General features: G+C 41.4%; 1 long non-coding RNA gene across 1 annotated transcript in view; it reads left to right on the top strand.

Annotated features, from left to right (window-relative positions):
- The window catches only part of LOC112630378, a 122839-nt gene extending 98809 nt beyond the window's left edge, over positions 1–24030 (top strand). The window contains exon 3 of the long non-coding RNA XR_003120862.1: positions 23643–24030. This is a non-coding gene — a long non-coding RNA (uncharacterized LOC112630378). The remainder of the gene's footprint in view (positions 1–23642) is intronic.
- Positions 24031–24425: the final 395 nt, after the last annotated feature.

Below are 24425 nucleotides of genomic sequence, written 5' to 3'. Positions count from 1 at the left end.
CAGCCTCCCGAGTAGCTGGGACTACAGGCGCCCGCCACCGTGACCGGCTAATTTTTTTTGTATTTTTTTGTAGAGACAGGGTTTCACCGTGTTAGCCAGCATGGTCTCCATCTCCTGACCTCGTGATCCACCCGTCTCGGCCTCCCAAAGTGCTGGGATTACAGGCTTGAGCCACCGTGCCCAGCCAAATTTGCAGATTCTTTAGCATTATGTTCTAGTACGTCTAGGAGTGCTACTCTTTCCTGCTTTCTATATCCTAAGTAGAAGCCAAAAGTCTTTCACAGCTTTTTTTTTCACGTTTATTGAGGTATAATTGATAAATAAATATTGTATATATTTAAGCTGCATAGCTTGATGTCTTGATACACAGATACATTTTGATATAATCACTATAATCAAGGTAATTAATATATCCACCATCTCATCAATATGAGATAACTATTTACCATTTTCTGTTCTCTCTCTCTTTTTTTTTTTTTCTGGTGGCAAAAACAGTCATCTACCCTCTTAGCAATTTGCACAGCATTCTTTGTGATGGAGTCACAGACACTAAATGGAAGGTTTCCATTGATCTTTCTTTCTATCATTCAAGGAATTTAATTTAATAAACACTTTTGACCATATAGGACTCCCAGATCTTGCCTTCAGGCAGCTGATAGTCTGCTAGGAGGAAAAAATACAGCAACAGATAATTTTTGAATAGCAAGTAAGTGCTAAAATACAGGTAATCTATGCTAACAAATAAAGGGGATAAATGGATCACTGCTTGGGTAAAAAACACTTAGATTTTCTAGGGGAGATGACACTTGCATTAGTTCTTAAAACAAAAATATTTTACCAGCATAGAAAGCTGGGTAGAACCTTCTAAAAAGAAGAAACATCATATTTTGAGTTGTAGATTTAGCATAATTTGTCTGAACAAATTTATATGTCTAGAATAATATTACACTCCACTCACAGACTCTGTTGTTAACAATTTGATGTAGGGACACTCAAACATTTCCCCCTGGCATATATATTTATTTATTTGTGTAAAATGAAATGATATAGTGTATTCTGAAAGATCTGATAACTGCTTAATAATACAATGATGCTGAATAATTCACATTTTCTCTTTAACATTTCACTTATTTTTATTTATTTTGCTTTTGTAAATGATTGTTATAAATGTCTTTTAGGTGCAGTATATATTTTTTTCATTCCTTTTGGATAATTTTATTGGATATATTTGTATAAGGGAGTTTCTGAATTAAAGACTACTGACATTTCCAAGACTTTGGTACTTGCTACCAAATTGCTTTTCAAAGTGGTGGCTCCAATATTTGCTTTCTTAGTAGTTTATGAAAGTGCTCATTTCATCACATACTCACAGGAATATTGTATCTGCATTAATAAAATCTTGGCTAATTTGGCAGCTAAAATGGCATTTTATTAACATTTAGAAGTTTGTATTATTTGAATATAAGTAGGTCTCATAACTTGAAATATTTCTATTAACCATTTTGCTTCCTCTTTTGTAAATCCTCCTTTTATGCCCTTTGCCCATTTATATATTGGAAAATATGGTTTTTGGTTTCTCTTTGAGAGTTGTAGTTTATTGTATTATATTTATTGGCTCTAAATATTATGAAATCTTCCTTTTAAACCCTAGAGCAGGAGTGCCTAAATCTGACTGCTCAAAAATGCCTTTGGAGCTTTAAAAATGTATACATTATTGGGCCCGACCTGATTCAGTAGTTCTAGTGCAAAGCTCAGGAATCTGCATAAAAATTTCAGAGAATTCTGATATGTTAGCTCGGTTGAAGAACCCCTGCTCTTGTCTCCTATAGTCCAGTTACTCTGTTTTGTTATCATATTTAGCCTCGTAGGGTCTGCTCTTCACCTGAGAGTAAGCTGGTGAAGGTTGTGTTGCAGAAGATGAGCCTGGAGAACACTGGCTTTTCAGATGGGCTAGTGTTTAAATTCCAACTTCGGTGCTTGCTAAGAGGGGAGACTAGGGCATCTTGGCTGTTTCATTTTCCTCATCTTTAAATGAGGAGCATAATATTTTCTGTATTTAGCACTTTACTACTAAATCAAGGCTACCAGTTACTAAATTTTTGTAATGGTTCTGGGATAAGATAGTAAGGGTCTGAAAGAGAAGGAAAGAACATAGCCATTAGATGAAAGAATGGGAAGGTTATGCTCTCCTCACTCTTACCGAATGCTGAATGTGGTAGGTATTATGAGAAGCAGTAAAAGTGTATTATCTTGTTTATTCTTTTTTTTTTTTAATTTAAGTTCTAGGGTACATGTGGATAACGTGCAGGTTTGTTACATATGTATACTTGTGCCATGTTGGCGTGCTGCACCCATCAACTCGTCAGCACCCATCAACTTGTCATTTACATCAGGTATAACTCCCAATGCAATCCCTCCCCCCTCCCCCCTCCCCGTGATAGGCCCCGGTGTGTGATGTTCCCCTTCCCGAGTCCAAGTGATCTCATTGTTCAGTTCCCACCTATGAGTGAGAACATGCGGTGTTTGGTTTTCTGTTCTTGCGATAGTTTGCTGAGAATAGGCATCGAACTTGTCTCAGAGCTGATATAAAGAATAAACGATCCTCAACCGCTGATATTCTTGAGGATCGTTTATTCTTTATATCAGCTCTGAGACAAGTTCGATGCCTAGTTCCAATGAAGAAGCTGACATAACAGGGAGAATGAAGTTAACATTTACCAATACAGGGGGGCGGAGCAAGATGGCTGAATAGGAGCAGCTCCAGTCTCCAACTCCCAGCGCCAGCGACACAGAAGACCGGTGACTTCGGCATTTTCAACTGAGGTACTGGGTTCATCTCACTGGGGAGTGCCGGACGATCAGTACTGGTCAGCTGCTGCAGCCCGACCAGCGAGAGCTGAAGCAGGGCGAGGCATTGCCTCACCTGGGAAGCACAAGGGGGAAGGGAATCCCTTTTCCTAGCCAGGGGAACTGAGACACACAACACCTGGAGAATCGGGTAACTCCCACCCCAATACTGCGCTTTGAGCAAACAGGCACACCAGGAGATCATATCCCACACCTGGCCGGGAGGGTCCCACACCCAGGGAGCCTCCCTCATTGCTATCACAGCAGTCTGTGATCTACCGGCAAGGCAGCAGCGAGGCTGGGGGAGGGGCGCCCGCCATTGCTGAGGCTTAAGTAGGTAAACAAAGCTGCTGGGAAGCTCGAACTGGGTGGAGCTCACAGCAGCTCAAGGAAACCTGCCTGTCTCTGTAGACTCCACCTCTGGGGGCAGGGCACAGTAAACAATAACAAAGCAGCAGACACCTCTGCAGACGCAAACGACTCTGTCTGACAGCTTTGAAGAGAGCAGTGGATCTCTCAACACGGAGGTTGAGATCTGAGAAGGGACAGACTCCCTGCTCAAGCGGGTCCCTGACCCCTGAGTAGCCTAACTGGGAGACATCCCCCACTAGGNNTATTGCAGCACTATTCACAATAGCAAAGACTTGGAATCAACCCAAATGTCCATCAGTGACAGATTGGATTAAGAAAATGTGGCACATATACACCATGGAATACTATGCAGCCATAAAAAAGGATGAGTTTGTGTCCTTTGTAGGGACATGGATGCAGCTGGAATCCATCATTTTTAGCAAACTATCACAAGAACAGAAAACCAAACACCGCATGTTCTCATTCATAGGTGGGAACTGAACAATGAGATCACTTGGACTCGGGAAGGGGAACATCACACACCGGGGCCTATCACGGGGAGGGGGGAGGGGGGAGGGATTGCATTGGGAGTTATACCTGATGTAAATGACGAGTTGATGGGTGCAGCACACCAACAAGGCACAAGTATACATATGTAACAAACCTGCACGGTATGCACATGTACCCTACAACTTACAGTATAATAATAAATAAATAAATTAAAAAAAAAAAAAAAAACATTTACCAATACAAGGAAGACTCTAGAAAAATCAGGTTGGGGATGAAGATCAGAAGCTCTTTTTTGTATGTATTAAGTTTGAGATCTATGTTCATCATCAAATGGAGATATTAAAGATGACAGTTGCATTATGACCATAGAGTGTAAGGGAGAGGCCCGGGCTAAAAGTATAAATTTGGAAGTCATCAGCACATTGGTGTTAGTAAATAAAATGGGAAGAATGAACTCAGCACAAGCACCCGGTGAGTACAGGTGGAAAAGAGGAGTGGGGCCAAGACCTGAGCCATGGTCTTGGTGCTAAGAGATCAGGAAGACTGGGAACAACTGGCAAAGAAGATTGGTAAGAATTGGTGAGTGAGGAAGGAAGAAATTCAGGAGAGGGTGGTATCTTGGAAGCCAAGTGAAGAAAGAATACCTATTTGGTAAGTATTTTGAAATGAATTAAGGATGTATCTAGACAGAATCCAAATTCAGATCTCTTTGACCCAGGAGACTATACATTCTTTTTTTTTTTTTTTTTTTTTTTTTTTTTTGAGATGGAGTTTCACTCTTGTTGCCCGAGCTGGAGTGCAATGGTGCAATCTCAGCTCACTGCGACCTCCACCTCCCAGATTCAAGTGATTCCCCTGCCTCAGCCTCCTAAGTAGCTGGGATTACAGGTGCTACAGGCATGTGCCACCACACCCAGAGAATTTTTTGTATTTTTACAACAGGGGTTCATCATGTTGGCCAGGCTGGTCTCGAACTCCTGAGCTCAGGTGATCTGCCTGCCTCAGCTTCTCAAAGTGCTGGGATTATAGGCATGAGCCACCATGCCCAGCCTATATCTACTATTTATTATCCCAGGGGCTGACAAACTGTTTTTTAGAAGATACAGATAATTAATATTGTAGACTTTGTGTGCCAACAGGCAAAATTGAAGCTATCACTTCAGTGCTTGTATAAGCATTTAAAATGTATTCACTAGACGACTAGCCTAAAAAAATAAAATAAAATAAAATAAAATAAAAATAAAATAAAATGTAGCCGCTTCGAAATTTAAAAATTATTCTTAGCTCAAGAGCCATAAAACAAAACGAAACAAAAAACCAGGCTGCTGGCCCATGGCTGCAGTTTGCTTCCCTCTTCCCTACATATTATTCACTTTGATTCTGGAAATATTTATTACTAAAATGATAATACTCAAGCATCATCATCTTAATCAGCTATCTCAGTCTCTCATAAAATTCCACAATAACCCAGATGGACTCATTTCACCAGCAGCATAATTTAACTTTTTTTCTTTATATAAAGGTGGCCTGTATCTAATCCAGCAATTTTATTTCTCCCAAGACACTATTTCTTGTTCCATTTTGCTTAGCTACATAGTTGGCAAAGAAATGGAGCATGGAAGCGAGCGCAGAATTTGCATGAGCGTATTTGTCATAGGTTGTGGCCCCTAAAGTGAGTTTCTAACCTGACAGTGTGACAGAGAGAAAGGGTATTTCCCTCTCCTCTTGTTTTCTTTCTGAAAGTCATGCTCAGAAACCTCAAATAAGTCACATTTATTCTCCCCAGGGTCATACCAAGGGGTGTCATTATGATTCATTCCTCCAGCATATGAACTCTGCCCACAGAAGCAGTTTTTAGAAAGATAAAGTTCAAACTTAGTACTATTGACTTCTATTTTTCTTAACTTGATTTCTATCAAAAACCAGTTCAATGACCTAAAGTCATTTACTCTCCTCTTCTGCAGTGCCTTCTGTCTACGCTTTCCACATCCCTCCCCAATCCCCTAAATCCGAGAACTGTGGAACACATTCACAGATAGAGCTTCCAAGATCCCTGGGCCATTTTTGTTTCCTCAATGCTACTCTCCCCTAAAGTGTTCCACAAGGACAAATAGACTCATTGGGAAAACAGTAACTGCCCACATTTCTCATTCACCTCTCAGGACACGTGTATTTGCAGATATTTCCAATCAATCATGAAGTGATTGCTGCTAGAAATTCTCCCAAAGGTCAACCTGCCTTCTTGAAATTGCTTCTATTTAGAAAAACAGTTTAATTATCATAGCCAACGACCTTTGCTGAGTGGTCTCTCTAGACGGAAGGTGATCAAAGGGTGTTAAACTTTTGGGCTCTGGTAACAGGACATCCTCCCTACCCATGTAATTCTGTCTTGGCTTCTTACATAGCTATATTGAATCTGTTCTTGCCCCACAATTGGGAATGAGGTGCTCTTTCTCCCTTTCCTCTTGTGCTGTTGGCTGGGGCTGCCAAATACTGCACAAGCTGCTGCTTCTTTTTTTCAGAAAGCCCATCTTTTCTTTCTTTCTGTATTGAGAGTGTTTCTTTTGCCCAGACTCCCTATGACCATTTCCAATGAAGTTTGCTATTTATCCTGAAGCCTATCTGGCTTCAATAAAATGCTTTGTAAACTATGAGATTTGTAAATTTGTAATTTTTCTTTCTCAAGACCCAGGACAATGCCTGCCACAAGTTAGATAATCAGTAAATGTGTCTTACATTACACTAAAGAGATGGCTTATTATTGGTATCTGATCGGCAGATTTGAAAGGGGAAAGTAAAAAGTGAGAAGGCCAATTTATTACCCAGGAAAATCCTGGATAATAGACTATGATCCCCTGTGGGCAGAAAATAAATGTTTGTTGACCCAATAATGATGAGCATGGAGCTGGTTGTGGGAGTAAAACAGAAAGAGCCATCTCTGAGAAGTGGAGTGGAGAAAGAAATGTCAAGCAGGAAGCTGACCTGAATGGAGGAAGAAGTCAAAGCAAATTATAGGCTACTAATCTGAAGACTGGCAACCAGAGAGTTTGTTAAAGAGAGAATCATCTGAGAGTCAAGAGATATGGGTTCCGTGCTTGCTTCCCTCTCTTCTGTAATACCAGGCAAGCTACTTACTCCTCTTAGCGTCAGCTTCCCCATCTTTAAAATAGATGGAACAATACACTGCACAGAGTTATTGCAAAAATTATTATTATTGTTTTCTATTAATAACTCCCTTCAGTGCTCAACTCAAGAGCTGACACGTATGAAAATTCCTAGCAAATAGGCAAACCGTACTGGGTAAGATACTTTTGCTGGTAGGAGAAAGGAGCCATCTCCAGGACTGTGAAATCATAAGGCATTTGTAAGACTTGCCCTGATGGGACCCGAGGGCTAATAGCATGTACAAAAGAGCATTGTCTTTTCAAATCTGCTTGTAATCCTTGCAGAGACTCACATGTCACTTTAAAGGGTTAACAGGAAACTAGACGTCATCTTGTCAGCCTTCCTGATCTCTTCCAGCTGAAAGTCATCTTATTCTGCTCTGAGCACCCACTCCATCCCCATCTGTTCTTTGCTGGCAGTACATTTCCCTGTCCACCTCAGATCTTGGATATTTAATGCACTTGTCTTATCTCTCTCTCTCTAGAAGGTAGGCAAGTTGGAAGCAAGAGTCATGGCTGGGTTACCAATAAATCCCAAAGAGTTCTGCCAACATGTCTTATGCTGCCAGAAGTTCATGACATGCTTGTTAAGTAGCTGGGTGGATGGATGGACAGATGGAGGGATAGACGTGCCACTAAAAGTGTTCAGTACTGAATCTCAAGATGTTGGTAGAGAGCCTGCCCCATAGTGGACAATCAACATGTGCCGGCTCACTGAATGGGCACAAAGATGTCCCTTCCATTTTGTTCTCACTGATCTCTGAGTCCTAGCACAGACCTGGAACTTAGAAAACTCTTGCACAAGAGTTGTTGACTGACTGACTCACTGTGTTTCTGAACCACAAGAAACCAACCAGCACAGAAAGAGATGCCAGCAAGATGGTTTCACTTAACGCATTCCTCTCCAAAAGAGATTGCCACCATGGTTAGTATACACTGTATGCTTTTCCCTGAACCCCTAGTCTCCTGTCTGGAGCAGAAGTAGGCAAACCACAGCCCATGGGCCAAATCCAGTCCACAGCCATCTGCTTTTGTAAATAAAATTTAACCTGGAGCAAGTCTGAAGTGTGATTCTTCAGTTTTACGAGGAGGCCCTATTTCTAAGTTTGCTTCACTCGAAGCATTCATCCAAACATTTCAATTCGACCTTGTTCCACCAACACCCCATTAGCCCTCCAGGGCTCCCACTCTCTCCACATCTCCATGTGATGGTTTCAAATCTCTGCCCACACTTCCCCAGCTTCCTACCCCTGCAATAAGAGTTGGACTTTGCCTCATCTCACTCCCCAAGTCCCTGTTGCCTCTGTGACCTTGCCAAATCTCCTCTTTCAGAAATGTACCTCATCCCGCCTCCTTTCACCTGGCTCAGTTGTGTCTCCTCCAGGAAGCCTTTTTGATGCTGGTATCCCTCTTCTGTGTTCCAATCACATGCCATGCATTTACCATTGCTACCTGTCTAGCTTCCAGTCCGGGCATGGTGGCAGAAGCTGGCCTTCTTTCGGGACACTCACACTGGTCACCCCCCCCCCCCGCCAAGAACACCTGCCCTTCCGGCTTCTCTTCCCTAGCCCACTCTTATTCCTGAAAGTCTCATTTGAAATGTTATTGCCTCAGAAAAGCCGTTCCTGAACCCCCTGCCTATATTCCAAGGTCCAGGCCTATGTCTTCACAGCCCTTTTTCAAGGAATTTATTCCAATAAAATTAGATGGCTTATGGTGTGATTATTTATTAATGTCTTCCTACCCATTTAACAGACAGCTTCATCAAGGCAAGCCAGCCATCTGTTCTATAGACCAAGTGTTTCCTCAGACTTGGTCCACACTAGTAGATAGTTTTCTGGTGAATGAATAGAGTTGACGTCACTCCTCTAAATTAAACTAATCAAGTTGGAACTGGGTGCAGTAGCTCACGCCTGTAATCCCAGCACTTTGGGAGGCTGAGGCAGGTAGATCACCTGAGGTCAGGAGTTCAAGACCAGCCTGGCCAACATGGCAAAACTCCGTCTATATTAAACATACAAAAATTAGTGGTGGCAGGTGCCTGCAATCCCAGCTACTCAGGAGGCTGAGGCAGGAGAATTGCTTGAACCCAGGAGGTGGAAGTTGCAGTGAGCCAAGACTGCACCACTGTACTCCAACCTGGGCAACAGAGCAAGACTCTGTCTCAAAATAATAATAATAATTAATATTAATAATAGTAATAATAATAAAGTTGGGAATGGGTCAGTTAACAAAAGACGCTAAGATAGAAACCAACGTCTCCACCAGTTAGCGACACAGAGGGTGGATGTGTGCGTTAGGCTTTTCTCTAAGAATAGGATTTTGTCCTATCCAAGAAAAATGACAAACACCAATGAAGAGGGTTTTATTTTTTCTTGGTGTTTCGAAATGAAAGTATTAGCTTTTCTAATCAAGAGAAAGTCATTTGTCCCTACTTCCCCTGCAAACAACAAAAAAGAACCCATGATATTTGTTGAAAACCAGCTTACAGCCTAATCCTGGCCCTGGAAGCATGCCATTCTTTAATAGATACAATTAAGTTAAAAGACTGGGGTGGGTCACATGGTTTCAGACAATGGCCCTATATTTAGGAGTTTTGTCCCAAATATAATCAGATTCCAAAGGCCTGTGAGGGTTTATTTATTTATGAAAATGAGGACCCAGTGCCTTCTGAAATAAGCCCTTTTAGTGCAGCAGCCGTGTGTGCTGGGGCAGATTTACTCTGAAAAATAACAAGGCTTCTCTGACCCAAGAAAGTCACAGCCTGAAATGCTTATTTTTGAAGCAGCATTTATTTTCTGCTGGTTTAGAACATGCTCCCCTTAGGAATAACCTCCTGGCTGCCCCAGAAATGCTGATATGTGGATTGTATAATGTCAGCTCTCCTGTGCGCCCTATCCGTGCCTCCTTCCTCACAGCAGGGAGGCGTTCAGCCCACCCCTGCCCGTTCCTTGCCTTGCTCTTTTCTAAGAACTGGAAATTATTCCTGAGATGAGAGGAATAAAACATACATAGGACATATCCAGTCTATTTCTGAAGCAGAACATGGAGATAAACCTAGTGAAGAGATTACAAAAAAAGAAAGCAAAAGAAGGTTTTTTTCCTAGTCCTCACTCCCAACCCCTTCCTGCCCAAGTTTATGTTTGCTAAGGGCTTGTCTCATCAGTCCTGCTTCCTGGGCTGCATTCAGAATCAGGAGAGAGGGGAGCTTCATAATGTTTCCATGTTACTTTCTAGGCAAGGATAGGTAAGAAGGGTCCCGTTCACGAGAGCACTGCTCAGACAGAATAGCAGGTGGCGGCTGGGTGGGAAGGAACGAAACCCTAGAACATTTCAGTCCTCATGATCCTCTTATCTGCGCTTCTGATCAGAACATGACTCCTGATTGATTTTGAGGGAAGTTCCAATACCTCTGGCTGTCCGCATCCTTCCCTTTTCTCACAGAGTGTACTCAAGTGTGTCTGGTCATATGGTTTCTGATTTACACCCAACTCCTAGTTCCTCTTTCTCAGGGGGAGACCTTCGAGACCTGGGAAAATGACACATTCCTCCTTCAATAAGCAGTTGTCATCAACCATCAACCATCAGTTAGCTCTGAGCTGAGCAGCTTACATGTGTTAGGCTAGGGAAATGGGGGCATTGAAAGAGCAAGGCAGGGCTCTGCCTTCATTCTAACCATACACATATTCTCCAAGCAGCACAGGGCAAGTCAGAAGACGTAGGTCCCAGATCTGGGCAACTTGGGCTTGTGACTTCACTTACGACTTAGTTTTCCCATCTGTAAAATGGACTAAGCACCTCTTACTTGTTATTTTATGGGGCTGATGTGGGAATCAAATGGGATGATGGGTGCAAAGGCCTTTATAAACTCTGCCTCTCTCCGTAATGCAAGCTGCTAGGGGTAGATGGCAGGCGAGTGGGGTCAACAAGGTTCTCATCTCAACCCTTGCTGCACACGCAGCTCTGGGGAAAAAGTGATGACCTAGAATCATCTCTAGAGTTGAGGGTAGGACCTGTTATGGGGCTTTTTAGTTTTTAAGGCTCCTAAGGTGATGTTGGTGGGCAGGAGGATCTGGAAACAGATAGAATACAGAGAAGTTACAGGTGTTAAGAGAAAGCAGAACTTGTGGATTAGGGTGAGCAGGCGGGAAAAGCCTTGAAGATGGGAATCTGAGAAGTAGAAGGGACCCAGGCCAAGGGGCGATGGTAAAGAGAATGGAGTGAAGACAAGTGAAAAGGAGAAAGGGGAATGAATGATAAAGGGGGAGCTGGAACATCAATTAATCACAAAGTTGGTGGCACCTGGTCTGGTGAAGGCTGCACCTCTTCTACGAAGCCTGGCAACTCCAAGTGTCTCCTATTGGAAGCTTCATGTCACCTGTGTCACTCCGTCTCCCCATTGCCATATTGTTTCATCATTGCTTGTGTGTGTATCTGTCTCCCTCAATGGATCAGGGGTTCTTTGAGGGCACAAATTATTTCTTTCACCACTGAATCCTCAGCACCTAGCAAGGTTCCTGGCACAGACCTAGAGCTTAATACATGATGTCTAAATGACAGGTGTTGAGCATCTGGTAAGGACTTGTCTTAGGTCTGAGTCTGCCACTAATTTACTGGGAAGTCTGCAATCCCCGATTTTGCCTATTTGGGTTTCAAGCCCCCCACCACCTCATTGTGAGATGTGAAGTCCCTAGGAATTCAAGTATGTAAGTAGCACTGTGTCTAGAAAAAAAAAAAATCAGCGAGGTATCAGGCTCAAATAATTAGAACACATTAATTTAGGTCAGTGCTTCTCAAACTTTAATCTGCCTACTAAGGTACATGCGGACTTTGTAAAAATGCAAATTCTAATTCAGTAGGCCTGGAGTGGGTCTTGAGATGCCACATTTCACACAGGCTCCCAGATGATGTCAATGTGGCCTTTCAGCAGCGCTCACTTGAGTAGCATGCGTCAATAGTACTTACTTCCAGGTGAGACAAATGCTGCTGGATTTTGACTTTGATCTGAAGTAGCAGGTGGTTAGGCTATGTTCGTATGATAACAAAATGACCTGCTGAAAATGTCCCACTCCAGTCCCTGAAATAATGATGTTTTTTAAATTCTTCGCAGAGATACTTCGTTGGCTAGAATTATAGGATACAGGTCAACCAAATCTGGGCTCAAATCCTGTTCCCATCATTTCTTAATTATATGATTTTAGGCAAGCAACCTCAAAATCTTAGCCTCAGTGTCCTATTCTGTCAAATGGGATCACAAAACCTATTTCAACAAGTATAACTCATAGGGCATGATCATTGATATGAGAATGCAGGTAATGCAATTAGCATACGGTGGGTGCTCAGTACATGCTAATTCTCTTCTTATTGACTAAGCAACACAGGAAGTACAGAGATTTCAGGAACTATAGATTTATTGTTCTTTTCATATCGAGAAAGGAAGGTTGAGTAGTATAGGAAACGCAGTACGTTTCACTTCCTTTCTTTAGGGAACATAAAACCCCCAGGTGTATCTTAGTACAGACTCAGTAAGAGAGAAATAGTAAAAGTGAAAAGTTCTCAGAGGGAGCTGACTCACCACTCCTCAGGGACAGGTAACCACCCTGTGAGGCTTTGTGAGGAAGGTGGTCTGGGCAGCTTAGGGGAAATATGAAGGAAAAGACAAAGACACAGGAACTCCCTGGCTCACAACAAAAGCCTTCTTTCTTCAACACTCCATTTTCAACACTGAACTCTGACTCTTCTTGGACTTATCTTTAGACACATTCTATTTCTTTGATTAGGGAAGAGGAATCAGAACAACTTCATATCCTGGCCTTCTGAGAGGTCAGGTATGAGCACAGGTATTGTTATCTGACTGGATCTTTACTGTGCTCCCTTTTAGTAACCTCCATAATAATTTCTTAGGTTCCTAAATAACAAGCTCTAAGGGCCACTCCTGGGGTGATTTTCAGTGACTTGACATCAGAATAGTTGTAATCAGCCTTGTCAATCTTCCACTGTACCTTTTGCACCTGTCTTCCAATTTCCAGGCATGCATTAGGCCCAAGCTCACCGTAGGCTGTTCTAATGACGTCTCTTTGGGACCTCAGTCAATAGCTCCCTGGTCAGGTGTGTGCACGCTTTGTCTTTAACTCTCCTGTACTCTACATTTGCTAATCCTGGCCAGGAGTTAAGAAAACAATCTGATTAAAGATGTAATCCTGTGACCATCTGCTTGATTTATCACTCCCCGAAAGAATTTGCATTTTGAAAAAGGAACTTCTTAAAGTAAATGAGTCTTTAATTTCGTGGGTTAGTACAATAACTGCTCATTTTATATATATTGAGGGAATTTAAAAACATGCAAATGTGCAGGCCTTAAAGTTTTGCATTTTAAAGGCTTCCATTAGGTTTTGAGCATCTGTAGTTTAAAAAACTTTCCAGGTGATTCTGATGTTCAGCCAGAGTTGCAAACTCCTGGCGATTGGTGGATTATGTATGGGCCATTAGAACAAGTTTTTTAATTTGTAATTTTTGTCTCTTCTTGACCTAAACATCCACCCATTATCCATTGCTATGTAGTAACACACCCTAAAACTTAATGGATTAAACAAAAAATAAAAATACTTCTCCTGATTCTGTAGGTTGCCTTGGCTCAGCACGCAGCTCTTCTCTGTCTAGTGGTATCAACTGAGTCACTGCTTTGGCTGCATCCAGCTGGTGTCTGGGCTGGGATGGAAGATCTGAGAGACTTCATTCACATGGACAGTGCCTCATCCTCTTCCATGTGGCCCCTCCATGTGGCCGGTTTGTGTTTTTTCACAGCATGGTAGTCTCAGGTTAATCTGATGTCTTAGATGGTGGCTGGCTTTAAGAATGAAAGCAGAAGCTGCCGGACTTCTTAGAGGATAAACCTGGAACTGGCATAGCATCATTTTTGCTATATTTTGCTCACCAAAACAAGTCAAAAGTCCACTCCGGGCTTAAGAGAATAAGAAGCAGACTATAAATTTAGGTGGGCAGAGTATCATGTGCATAGAGGAAAATAATTAATTTACGGCATCATCTTTGGAGACAATTTACTGTAACATCTTCCAATCAATTTGCCAGATAATACAAACTTGCAGCATAACACCTTACCTCTGAAGAATGTCAATCCTCATGGTATAGGAGTTAGGAAGAAATTACTTAGGCAGATAGTGAGGGTACAGGAGTCCTTGGTAAAGTTTTCCTTTTAATGAAAAGCAGCCCCCAGATCATTTTCTTTTCTAACAAAGAGCAGCCTGTATAATCAAGCTGCAGACATCGATAAGCAAGCTGGAAGCTTGCACGGGTGAATGCCCACAGTTGTGCCAATAGGAAAAGGCTACGTGGGACTAGGCACGTTCAAAAGAGTGGCTCCATCTTCCCTTCTCTTTGCCAAACCATGTGTACAGTAAGGAGAAGACAATATGGCCCCAGCCAGGCAAAGACCCAATTTACTTAATAAGATTCAGGTGGGGTGACCAGCCTTTCCCTCTGCACTATGTAAACATCACACCTGGTTGAACCAATCTGTGAGCCTTACGCAAATCAGACACTACCTCCTTCAGCCTGCCTATAAATTCTGGTGCAGTCCACCAAGGGGTGGTTTTTTCCCCTTTTGGGAGCCCCTCTCTCTTACAAGGGAGAGAGCTGGTCTCCTTTCTGTTTCTTTTGCCTGTTAACCCTCTGCTCCTAAACTCACTCCTCATGTGGTCTGTGTCCTTAATCTTCTTGGCACGAGATGATGAACCCTGGGTATTTACCCCAGACAATGACGCTGCTTCACTTAAGCCAAATAAAAAAAGCACCAAATGTCCACATGGACCATATAAGCACTCAAGACCCTCAGTGGTTTTCTTAAAAGAGATTTGAGGATTCATGGGGTTCCTCCCCGTCTAATATTGCTGTAGATGTGGCTCAGTCGATCAATTCTAACTAGAGGAACCTCAGGCAATCACTCCACATACATTTTTCAGTTTCCAAAACCTAAGGGAGGTTTGTGGGAGGAGAGCATAACCAAATGAAACATGGGCCATGATAACAGAAATGGTTTAGATTCCTAGATCTGCCAGCTGTGAAACCTTCAGCAAGCTGATTCTCTGAGCCTCTGTTTTGTCTTCAGAAAAGTGAACATGACATCTTCTCTCAGGCTTTCTGTGAAAACTCAGGGTGATGTGTTTGTAGATGCCACCTGACCTGTTTAGCAAATGTTGTACCTTTTGCTACTAACATTTCTCTTTCATAAAAGACATAACTTTGTAGAAATATTTAAACTTATAGGAAAAAGAAAGAATTTTGCAAACACTTCTGGGAGAAAGAGGAGAGAGAGAGAAAAAGCTTTGTGTATATTTAATGAGTAAGAGCATATAATTTAAAATGTGAAAGTTAATATGTTGAGTGAGTCATCTATTGATAAGCATTGAATGTAGTTTTAGTTAGTTTTCCAGAACAATGATTCTACCTTCCTTGGAACATAGCTTCTAGGAAGTTTAGTGAGGAAGCCTTGAGAAGGCATCAGCACTCTAAGCCAGGTGGGCTGTGGAGTTAGAATCTGAAGCAACCGGTAGAGAGAAAAAAAGAAGAATGGATTACAAAAGATGGGCAAGGTGCCTGGAATTTCACACCTACATCATCTCCTTTGTGGTAAAGGGGAAATCCCAGGATCCATAGCTACCCCTGATACACTAGTATATCCTCGACCTATTGGAGCAAAACTGTAGAGAACAATGACTGCATTATTTCACAAGACACCCTTTGATCCAGGTTAGAACACTAGTTTTCCATTCTTCTGTCGAGAATGATGCTATGATATTTCTAACAGAGATTCTTTCAAAACCATAGCCTGGTAGTTAACAGGAAAGAAGAATTTCAATGATCCAGGGCCCCTAAATAGAAATTAAGAAGACTTTTCCCAGTCCCAAGATTTTATTCTTGGGACTAACAGATAGTTAGCTTAAGGAATGAAAGGTAGATAAGTAAAATAGGTTATTGTCTACTGTATGGTGGCTACTATGCTGGGTACCTCACAATATTTTTCTCATTGTATATTTTTACAACTCTACAATGCAAGCATTATTACTTCTATTTTATGGATGGACAAACTGAGACTTAGAGAGTTGGTCAATCAGGTAAGGAAAAACTTCAAAACCCAAAGCATCTAATCAGTGTCTTATTATGTAACAGTAAAATGAACAATTCAGAAATGCAAGATAAAACAGTTTCACCTGTCTCAGAATATGATTGAAAAACTTGACAGTTATTTCTGAAAGATATACTTATTTGAGTAATTTAAATAAGCTTGCTTTTATATATATAAGGAACTATACAGAGAGGATATTAATTCTCTCTTACATCTAAGTAACAAATTTTAAAACGCAGTATTTGATTGCAATAAAAAAATAACTTTAAAAACTACCCTGGGGCCAGGAGTAGTGGCTCACACCTGTAATCTCAGCACTCTTGGAGTACACCTGTCATCTCAGCACTTTTAGGAGGCCAAAGTGGGAGAATTCCTTGAGACCAGGAGTTTGAAACCAGCCTGGGTCAGGGTTAGGGTTAGGGTTAGGAACAGAGACGTTCAGCCACCTGCCCAGGGTCACACAGCCAGTGATCTGCCTGACTCTGCAGCCCATGCTTGCAACACAGTGAGACCCGCATCTCCCCAAAAACTTTAAAAGTTAGCCAGATGTAGTGGCATGCATCTGAAGTCCTAGTTACTTGGGAGGTTGAGGTGGGAGGATCGCATGAGCCCAGGAGTTTGAGGCTACAGTGAGCTATGATTGCACCACTGCATTCCAGCCCAGGTGACAGAGCAAGACCATGTCTCTAAAAATAATAATGATTTTCCCCCAAATATAGATTTTTTAAGTTGCCCTTTTCTGATTATAATTCAGTAAATTTAGAAATCTAGGGCTATAGTTCATATGCCCAACAAATAGAAAAGCAAAGTAAATAGAATTTTTAAAAGTTTAACTACTGGGAAAGTATGAATATGGAATGTTCTTTAATATAAGCCTGAGAGCCAAGAAGAAATAAAAATAGAAATGAAATCCTCTCTAGGAATCAGTGAAAAGACGATTACTTGTTGTCAAAACCTATTAGAAATAAATCTATTATTACAGAAAAATGTATAGCCTAAAATGCCTTTATTATTTTATCACCGAAAATAAATAACTTTTGTTAAGAATCTAGGGAAAATTCAAAGTAAATCATGAGGGAATACATGGGCATTGCCAATGCAAAAGATGAAATTTGTGATATAGAAAACAACATAGTAAAAAGGATAAAAAGAAGCAAAAGCTGGTTCTTTGAATAGACCAATGAACAAAATTAACTTTGGTAAGCCTGCGGCAGGAAAAAACCAGGGTTCAATGCACTTGCTCCAGGGCACATAGGAGAACATCCATTATTGATTGATTGATTGATTGATTGATTGACAGTTTTACTCTGTCACCCAGGCTGGAGTGCAGTGGTGTGATCTCAGCTCACTGCAACCTCCGCCTCCCAGGTTTAAGCAATTCTTGGGCCTCAGCCTCCCAAGTAGCTGGGATTACAGGTGTGTGCCAATGAGCCCAACTAATTTTTGTATTATTAGTAGAGACAGTGTTTTGCCATGTTGGCCAGGCTGGTCTCGAACTCCTGACCTCAAGTGATCAGTCTGCCTTGGCCTCCGAAAGTGCTGGGATTACAGGTGTGAGCCACTGCCTTAAATCTGTCATTTAAACCCTGCCCATCTGTACCCAGAGCCCTGTCTAATACATCGTATGCATACTATGACAGAAATAAAAAATAGTAGAGCATTAATAAACTAACTTGAAGATAGTCAGTAAAGGTTTTTCAACATATCCAAGATGTATGGGCAATAAAGAGCTGGAAAGACTTGTATTCTTTCTCCTTTCCCTTTTGTGGTCACAAGTGGTTGATTCCTGGTTCACACTGATATGTGTGAGCTATGGCTAGGTTGTAATGACATTTTTCCATTTTCAGAACATTTCTGTAACTTTTCCACCAATCCCAAGTATAAAAGATTCAGAGAAAGATGAGGAGACTGGAACTAAGAGGAGCAAAATGACCGATCCAAGGGAAGAAACCAGAATTGGACCCAAGGAGCTTTATTGAATTTGGTTTATGTATCAGACATGGTTTTCTGTTGTCCCTGAGGTATGTTTCTTTGTTATCCTCGTTCTGCCCAACAATGATGCTATGGCACAGAGACGTTCAGCCACCTGCCCAGGGTCACACAGCCAGTGGTCTGCCTGACTCTGCAGCCCATGCTTGCAAACACTCTACTGAAGCATTTCCTAATACCTGCTGGAGCATTTGGGCTCTCCTGATGTGCTCCCCTCCACCTCTCTGCCTCCCGCTATGTGCCCTCACATTTCCTTGCTGGCCCACGAGCTGTGAAACACATTAGGAACTAATAGTCTAGGAGGGGCATGGGTTTGTGGAAAGAAAGCACCACAGTCCCCTTCCTCAGCTGTACTGTTCTTTCCTTCAGCTGATATTTCTCAGGTTACATAAATGGAATGTTATACAAATGTTTCCGCCATGAGTTTCCTTTCAAAAGATGAATAAAAGAATGAGGCATTTTGTTTTCCTTTGTTCCCTGGTAGCACCTATGTTAAGAATTTGTGCTTAAAACATGACTCACTAATTCTTGGAGCAGAGCACAAGGAAGTGAACAGACCTAATAGCTCTGTGAGATGTAGGCTTGAGCTTGTGTGGGAAAGAATCCATTGGAACCACGAAGACGAAGTTTCATTCAAAAACAATCCTCCCCGCCCTTACCCCTTCCCCAACAGCTCCCAACATGACTGCGTTGTTTAAGTAGCCCATTGCTTTCTTGTATGACTGTCAAATATTCCAGGCAAGTGATATCTAGTTCTATAAGTGGGTGCATGCTGAATTGTTTTTTTTTTTTTTTTTTTTTTTGAGTCGGAGTCTCACGCTGTCGCCCAGGCGGGAGTGCAGTGGCCAGATCTCAGCTCACTGCAAGCTCCGCCTCCTGGGTCTACGCCATTCTCCTGCCTCAGCCTCCCGAGTAGCTGGGACTACAGGCGCCCGCCACCTTGCCCGGCTAGTTTTTTGTATTTTTTTTGGTAGAGACGGGGTTTCACCGTGTTAGCCAGGCTGGTCTCGATCTCCTGACCTCGTGATCCGCCCGTCTCGGCCTCCCAAAGTGCTGGGATTACAGGCTTGAGCCACCGCGCCCGGCCCATGAATTGTTAAGGTTTATAATTATTAACTGAATCATTGCTTTGTTGTTTGATAGGCAGTTTAGATTTTGGAATGGTTATTTACAGAACAAAGGCAGGAGGGAAGTGGTTTAAATACAGCACAGGATAAATAAGTTGAAAAGTACCTAATTTTTGTGGATTTAAGTACAATAAGCTTTCAAATAACTCATTGCATTTTAATTCCTTCGGTCTATGTATGTTATGGGCAGGAAATATTCTCTCTGTTGGAATGGTGAGATTCAATTCTCAGTGCACAGAAAGACATTTTTGGAACCTGCTTTCTAGAAAGTGACCTATGTGGGCAACCCCTACTTCACCATCCCCTTCAGATCCAGTAATTTGATTGCCCAGAATATTCTCATTATAATTCACTGGCACATGGGAGCTGCACAAATACCAGTGAGTCAGCGTGCTGGCTACTGGGGATCCACAAGCAGGATACTTAGATGCTCAGGATGTTTTCTTTGGAAGGATCCCTTCTAAAGAAAGTCTTTTCTTTGCATGAGACAATGAGGGATGGGAAGTTACTCTGGGTGTGACTATTTATCCCTCTTCTTTCATATTCCTTGCTCAATTCCTTCAAAAAACCAAGTCCTGGAGCAAAGAGGCATTTAGGGAGTCAGCTAGGACTCTCTAGAGACTGATAAAATTGCTCCCAGTAGCCTCTGCTGTCTATTCATCAGATCCCAAAGCTATCAGAGAAAGTCTGCTATTTTCTCCTGCTAACTGTTGCATAGACTGGCAATCAGGCTTACCACCAAATTTTCCTTCATTATCAAAATGATATTACTCCTAGATAATTTAGTGCTCCTTTCTCTTAGTTAGGACTCAACAATACCTACCTCACCAACATCAGTAGGACCACCTCTATCATCAGTATCATCATCACCACCGTCAGTAACATTCCCACCAAAGACAATCATCGTGGCTACTAACCAGCGCCTCTTCCACAACCACTGCCATCATCGCCACCTTCCTTTAATTCAGCAGTTATTTACTGAGCAGTTATTTACTCAATAATGCACTGAAGATATCCAAGCACTGGGCTAGTGAAATCAGCCCAGTTGCGCCATAGAAATAATGTTTATGGGTTTTTTGAATAAATATAGAAATTGACTCTCCTGCTCTTAAAATTTGAAACTTATATTTGCCCCATCTGAATTCTCTTCTCAGGAAACTGACCCTCAGGCAAGGGACTGAAACTCACTAGATCACCACATCCAGATAACGAGAGCTCAGACCCCTCATTCATCATGATTGCTTCCTTATCGCTCCCTAATTCCTTCCTGCTTGTAGCTACAGTCCTTCTCTGCTATATAAACCCCCAGTTGTAGTCAGGCAGGTTTGAGACTCATCTCCTGTCTCCTTTGCTGCAGCACAGATAAAGCCTTCTCACCTGGCAACTCTTGTTGTCTCGGGGTCTAGCTCTTCAAGCAGCAAGCTACAGGACCAAGACCAAACCCCTGGCATTTTGGTAACATTAGGCCCTAAGACTATCAAGAAGATTATACCAGGATTTTTGCCTTGAAGGACAATACTCTAGGAACTTAAAAACGTGTATAAATGGCAATTATAAAAATGTGGAGAGGTATATGCCATAGGAGGTCTATAAACAAGTGATCTGCCCACCTTGGCCTCCCAAAGTGCTGAGATGATAGACATGAGCCACCGCGCCCGGCCACATTTCCACTTTGATCATCTTCCTCTTCCTCTCTCTTTCTTTTTCTTTTCTTCTCCTTTTCCTCCTCTTCCTTCATTGGGCTGATTGTGTCTAATGTTAAAATGAATGGATAACATAACCTTGGTCTTCTTTCAAATATGGCAAAGTTGTTCTTTATTTTAGTATGTAAAACTTTATGATCAGTTGCAGATTACAAACACCAGACAGAATTTGGCTAAACAGAAAAACTTAGACCACTTAAAAACCCTTTTTTTTTTTTTTTTTTTTGCAGGGATCAGGGAGTAATGTGAGAGAAAAAAAATATGGGGTGGGGGAGAGATAGAAATAATCTTCATTGCAAAATATAATTTTAAAATGTTTATCATGAAGAATCAGCAATGCTAATTTTCTTTTACATTTTAAGAAATGGGTTTTTAGATGCAGGGTCATTTGAAGGCAGACAGTTTCTCTATTCAGGGAACATTCACATACTTGCTCCTGGACTTCTAACATTATATCATCATTTCCTCATATTACCACCGTTGGCATAATGTTCTTTTGCCCACACCTTGCCAACTCTACACATTCAACTATAACAAGATACACAAAAGGATCATATGCTTGAAATATTCCTTCAACCTGTCTAGCACCATCAAACTGCAATGATAGATTCTTGTCCAAAATCAATCAATCCAAAAGATTCTTGCCTTTTAAATTCAGGTAGAAGAGAGAGGTAAGATTTTCTTATGATTTTTCTAGTGAACCTAGCCCTACTTTGACGAAGGGTGTTCTAGTTATCTATTGCTATATTTAAATTATTTTTAAAAGTCAGTGACTTAAAAAGTAACCATTTCAAGATATCTCTATTGTGTGTGTAAACATTTTAAGATGGATCTATAATGCATTCCTTTTTCCTTTTCACCTTAACTACAGTGGCCACACATGCTCTACTGTGTGCATCTAGAATTTAGGTAGAGGTTGGCTGCTTTATTCTTGTGTTCCAAGGAACATCAAGCAAGGTAACTCAGTGGTACTCAGCTTGCAGGTGGACTGATCTGAGGGTTCCAAGGTGGCTTCACGCATACATCTGGTGCCTTTTTCACAATGGGTAGCACAGCTGAAGGCTGGTCAAGCATTTATTTCATCTTGTATCTACTCTACATGGCTGACATGGACTTTTTGACAGAATGAATTCCAGTGGCTGGGATTCGAAAGTGTTCCAAGAAAAATCATTCATTCCAAGAAACCCAGAACAAAGAGAACATGTATTCTAAGAAGCCCAGGAAGAAGCTTTAAGGCTTCTGGTAACCTAGTCTTGGAAATCCCAGAGTGTCACTTCAGCTGCATTCTGTTGATCAATCATGTCCCCAAGACCAACCCAGGTTTAAAAAAAAAGGTTCAGACTCTTTTTGGGGAGGTTACATGTGGTAATTTAATACATTTATATAATTTGTAAAGATCAAATCAGTATACTTAGGATGTCCATCACCTTAAATATTTGTCCTTTCTTTGTACTAGATATACAGACTGCCCCTCTTGATGAAAGAAATAGCCAGGGCTCTGTGGCCATCTTTCATATATCATAGAAGGAACAGCAATAACAAAATTGAGAAATGAGGAAAAAAAGGTGCATTCTTGTCAGAGAACTGAGTCATAAAGTTGGGATGGATTATCAAGTTCATGGGAGTTAAATCTGGAAAGGTAAAAGAAGAGGCTTAGGGGACAAGATTGAGAACTCTGTACTTGAAGAAGTGGGAAATGGGAGAACTGATAAAAGAATGTGAGTGATCAGATCAGAGAAGATGTGGGTATTGGTGAGGGGGTTGCTGAATGGTGGGGATGGGGAATGGGTTGGAGGTAGGAGACACTGTAAGTAAGTAGAGAAGCCCACCAAAGCAGAGGCAACTGGAAGTCTTGGGGAGAATTTGCCCAGGTCCAAACCATATGTTGCTGAGGCAATAAAGGAACAGATAGAGAATTTCCAAGATGTATATATCATTATCATCTATAGTGTTGTTTATTATGAGAGACACTCCCCTAGTGGCATGCAGAGTATAGGAGGATAGGTGGTAAATGAATGAAACACCAACTTACAATGGCTTGCAAATATTAATAACAGGGAATGTATTGGCTCATGTAAATTAAAAGTCCAATGTTTCATCCAACTTTAAACATTTGATTCAGTTGAATAATGCCACTAGGATTATCTCTTCTCTCTGACTCCTCTGTGTGGTGACATTATTCCTTAGCTATTTCTTCTAATGTTGACAAAATATCTGAAATAAGTATAAACCTCACATCTTCACACCATCAAATCATGTGTAAGAGAGTATTCTTCTCTCTCTTAGAAACTCTAGCCGATGATTCTTTGTGTTTAATTGGCTTGGATTGGGTTTTAGAATTCAGTTCAGTGTAACCTTTCTGTCCCATCACTTGCTCCATGCCCTAAGTTTTACAGGGGCTGGCATCAATATGGGTTTACCAGAGCTGCCTATGACAAGAAGGGTATGTCCCTCTAATTCTGGGACTCAGTATTAGGAAGCCTGTGGCATATTTTATTTTCTGAAGATGGTTCCAGCAATACCACCCATCTCACACTCTTTAGAACCTTATCATTCTTCCATCAAGTAATGGAGTCTCTTTCTCATCTTCCACTGGCTGAGGGCAAAAAAGAAAAAGAAAAGGAATAATAAATAAATACATGTAGTCTCTGTTCCCTAACCTTGAATCTAGGCAGAGAGTATGTGACTATTTGGATCTATAGCGTATGGCAAAAGTGATAATACTGTTACTTCCAAGACTAGGGCATGAAAATGATATGCACTTCCTCCTTATTCTCTTGGAATGTTTGCTCTTGTCATCTTGCTCCAGGCTTCAAGGAAGCTCAAGTAGCCCATGGAGAGGATGCAAGGCTTCCAGCTGATACCCTCAGCCAGGCCCAGCAGCAGTCAGAACTAGCCTACCAAGGAACCTGCTGATCATGTGCGTAAGCCTCCTTGAACGTGGATCCTCCTGCCTGGTGGAGCCATCCCAGCTGATGCCACATGAAGCAGACACAAGCTGTCCCTACTAAGCTCTGCCCAAGTTGGATATTCATGAGTGAAATAAATAACTGTTACTAAGTAATTAATTTTTGGGTGGCTGTTAGGCAGCTACGGTAGATAATTGGAACAGAGCTTATTGACGTAATACATCTATATCACATCCTCCGATTCATTTTTTTAAGTAATAAAGTTGATGTTTGTTTTGATTTTCAGTTGCAGCTTTAAATATTTTGTCTTAATTAGTCAACGTTTTCCAAACTCAAAATGGGTTTTTGTAAGAGTAGTAGTAGGGTCCTGGAATAATGGCAATTCTCTTTCACTGGAGAAAGCTTTGTAGAGAAAACAAAAGACGTTTTACAAGTACTCAACTGGTGAAAACTGTCATAAACCTTGAAAGTATTTTTAAATTCATCATTATCAATTTATAAATGAATTCATCATTGATTTATCCATTCATCCATCCATCCATCCATCCATCCATTTCTAGATCCTCTCATAAGAGGAAATCTAGGAATAAGCCTGATCGATGAAAGTTTCATGGGAAAGAGGAAGTAGGAAGAAATTATTTTATTTTTAGAGTTTTGGGAGTTAGTGGGTTATGGATTTGCAC

This window comes from Theropithecus gelada, chromosome 8 (assembly GCF_003255815.1).
Source record: "Theropithecus gelada isolate Dixy chromosome 8, Tgel_1.0, whole genome shotgun sequence".
Lineage (NCBI taxonomy): Eukaryota > Metazoa > Chordata > Mammalia > Primates > Cercopithecidae > Theropithecus > Theropithecus gelada.
The sequence above is the reverse complement of the archived record's forward strand: the minus strand, read 5'-3'. Positions and strand labels throughout refer to the sequence as shown.